This window comes from Schistocerca nitens, chromosome 4, assembly GCF_023898315.1.
Source record: "Schistocerca nitens isolate TAMUIC-IGC-003100 chromosome 4, iqSchNite1.1, whole genome shotgun sequence".
NCBI classification, from domain to species: Eukaryota; Metazoa; Arthropoda; class Insecta; order Orthoptera; family Acrididae; genus Schistocerca; species Schistocerca nitens.
In genome coordinates this window covers 50,334,753-50,337,859 of record NC_064617.1, presented here as the reverse complement: position 1 = coordinate 50,337,859, position 3,107 = coordinate 50,334,753, and the positions used below count along the sequence as shown (strand labels likewise).

Here is a 3,107-nt window from a genome sequence, read left to right as displayed (position 1 = left end):
TGGAACCGCACCACATTAAAAGAAAAGAGCTCTTTTTATACTTAAAATTTTCGTGGCCCTGTGCCATGTATTGCGCGGAACAGTATGCTGCGGTCTAGATAGCCTGCGCCGTAGAATTGGCACTGGCAATGACGTCACTAAGTGTCAGCCTGCTGGGCCGTTCTGGACTACCTGTTAGTCACGCGACCGCAAGCTGTCAGACTGCATTCCTGACGCTGGTGCACCGCTGTACGGTACGATCGGTCTCGACTGTCACCTGGTGATTCTCATGCGAACAGCAACCTCTACATGAGGGACGCCTGAGACCTGGCAGCACGGCACCTTCCTCAGGAACACCACGTACCACATTCCGGCAGGGCCACACACTGCTAGGGGCTTCCCTCTCTTTAGGAACAGGACGGCCACCACTGTTTCTTTAGCATACACGCATGCCTCGCATGTCACGCATAGGAATATATCTCTTGTACAGTACCTCCCGACTTTGTTCAGAACGGTCCACCAGCAACCATTTTCGAAGCCTCGTGCACTGATATGTAGACCGTATGGATGAAGGTGACCTGGAATCAGCCTAAGCCCTGTCGTTACCAGAGGCCTTGATTGCAGCACGGTGGTACGGAGAACCTTACTGAATCCTAAAAGTTGAAAATGGAAATGAGCGTTTGGCGTCATTGGCCGGAAGGCCCCTTACGGGGCAGGTCTTATTATGAAAGTTCCTGGCAGATTAATACTGTGTGCCAGACCGAGACTCGAACTCGGTACCTTTGCCTTTCGCGGGCAAGTGCTCAACCAACTGAGCTACCCAAGCACGACTCACGCCCCGTCCTCACAGCTTTGCTTCTGCCAGTACCTCGTCTACTACTTTCCAAACTTTACAGAAGCTCTCCTGCGCTTCTTTAAGGTTCGCAGGAGAGCTTCTGTAAAGTTTGGAAAGTAGTAGACGAGGTACTGGCAGAAGCAAAGCTGTGAGGACGGGGCGTGAGTCGTGCTTGGGTAGCTCAGTTGGTAGAGCACTTGCCCTCGAAAGGCAAAGGTCCCGAGTTCAAGTCTCGGTCTGGCACACAGTTTTAATCTGCCAATAAGTGTCATATCAGCGCACACTCCGCTGCAGAGTGAAAATCTCATTCTGGGAGGTCTTATTATATTCGACGCCACATTGGACGACCTGCGCGCCGGATGGGGATGAAATGATGATGAAGACAACACAACACCCGGTCCCTGAGCGGAGAAAATCCCCGACCCAGCTGGGAATCGAACCTGGGCCCGTAGGATGGTAATCTGTCACGCTGACCACTCAGCTATCGGAGCGGGCTTAAAAGTAGAGAAATATGCGCTGTTTTTCTCCTACTCATTCGTTTCTTGACGCATGTGTGGTATAACAATTGCTTATTGACATTAATCTTACTTTGTACTGAAATGATCACCGTCAGAGTGTTGTCTTCCAAGCATCCTCAGTGACCTGTTGTACATGTTGTGTTTCTCACCATATGTACATGAACGATGTGTCATAAAATGGTGCTGAACTTGTTTCTGTTTTACAGTTTTTTTGATTATTGTCAGATTAAAAACTCCTATGGCTACTGTAATTTATTAACATAACAATGGCAAAAACAAAAAGATAGCCTTCTGTGTACGAGACTGTTCACAACTGAGTAACTATATCCAACTTAACCTTCTTACCGCAGTGGTGCCTTTGTGTCTTCCTGTAATTTGTATCATAACCGAACGCTTCTTTTAGTATAGCAAATAACTCTATAAATATGGAGTATGTAGCCTACTGCACGAAAATACCTCCTTGGTTTTCTTTACTGCTACTTCAGTGTATAGATCGAGTAACATTGGGGCCAGGTGCTGTATCCACGGCGCACGGTAGTCCCTGCGGTACAACAGAGTTGCCTGAGTACCAGGCGTCAGCGGACGGCGCCAGAGTTCCGATGTGATGTTACTTACAGAGGGCGCACCTCCGCTTTTGCCGTACTGCTGGGCGGAATTAGATCTTAGCTCAATATCTTACGGCCTGCCGAATAGTTAGGGGGGGGGGTGCCCAGCAGAACGAAGTGGATACCCAACGGAGTACACTGGAGAGTCAGGAGGTCTGTTTCCAGGGATGACGTCCTGCCGGCTAGCATGACGAGCGCCACCACGTACCTCCATCGGCTGCTCGTCGTCCACCACATTTCTTGCTCAGTCGAAGGACTGATTAGGAACCTGATTAGGACTTTAATACAAAGTGATTACTAATCAAATATTGTGTCTAACGTCTAACAATTATGGACTTAAGGAGACAAACTTTTAAGGTCGGTCGCGGCGGAGGTTCGAGTCCTCCCTCGGGCATGGGTGGGTGTGTTTGTCCTTAGGATAATTTAGGTTAAGTAGTGTGTAAGCTTAGGGACTGATGACCTTAGCAGTTAAGTCCCATAAGTTTTCACACACATTTGAACATTTTGAACATTTAAGGTCATCAGTCCTCTATTCTCGCTCCTTCCTCCCTGCAAGATCGGTCGGAATTTATTCACTACAGCTATTTGCATCTAGAGTAAATTCTGGATGCTAGTGTGAAACGTTTCCTAAATGTTTAAGTAGCGTGTACCTGAGGCGGAACGTGTTGTGCTTGCCTTCTTGGACGCCGCAGTGACTAGCAGTACCACACTTAATTAGAGCACTCTGAATACGTAATACTTTATTAATTACAGCAAAACTTATCTTTGCTCGCCAGGTTAGACTGTAGCTATAAAACTGCATACGTGGGCTACAGTTCAGCACACACTAAACGAGCCTCGATTACTGAGTCGCGAACTGATACAAGTTCATAATGGCCGTGCCGTGGCTTCACTACAGTCACTAGAATACACAAGTTCGCAGACACTTGTTGACACAGTTCTGATAGCGTTGGCGCATAGGCACAGTTCACAGGAGACGGAAGTGTCTTCACTCCCCGATGGTTGACACGGCGAGTAGGCAGCGCAACGACATCACGCGCACAGGAACTTCCTGCATATGCGCAGGATCCTGCCTCGACCAGAACTGCCCTCTTGGCCTTTGGCGATGCTGTTTCAGGGCAGAGACGCAGCTGTGGCGCCTCCGAATTACGGGAGGCGCGGCTTCTGTCT

General features: G+C 48.7%; 1 non-coding gene across 1 annotated transcript; it reads left to right on the top strand.

The window, feature by feature from the left end:
* The first annotated feature begins 983 nt into the window (after positions 1 to 983).
* Positions 984 to 1,058, top strand: Trnas-cga (transfer RNA serine (anticodon CGA)). The gene has a single exon. It is a non-coding gene; the product is annotated as a tRNA-Ser (tRNA).
* Positions 1,059 to 3,107: the final 2,049 nt, after the last annotated feature.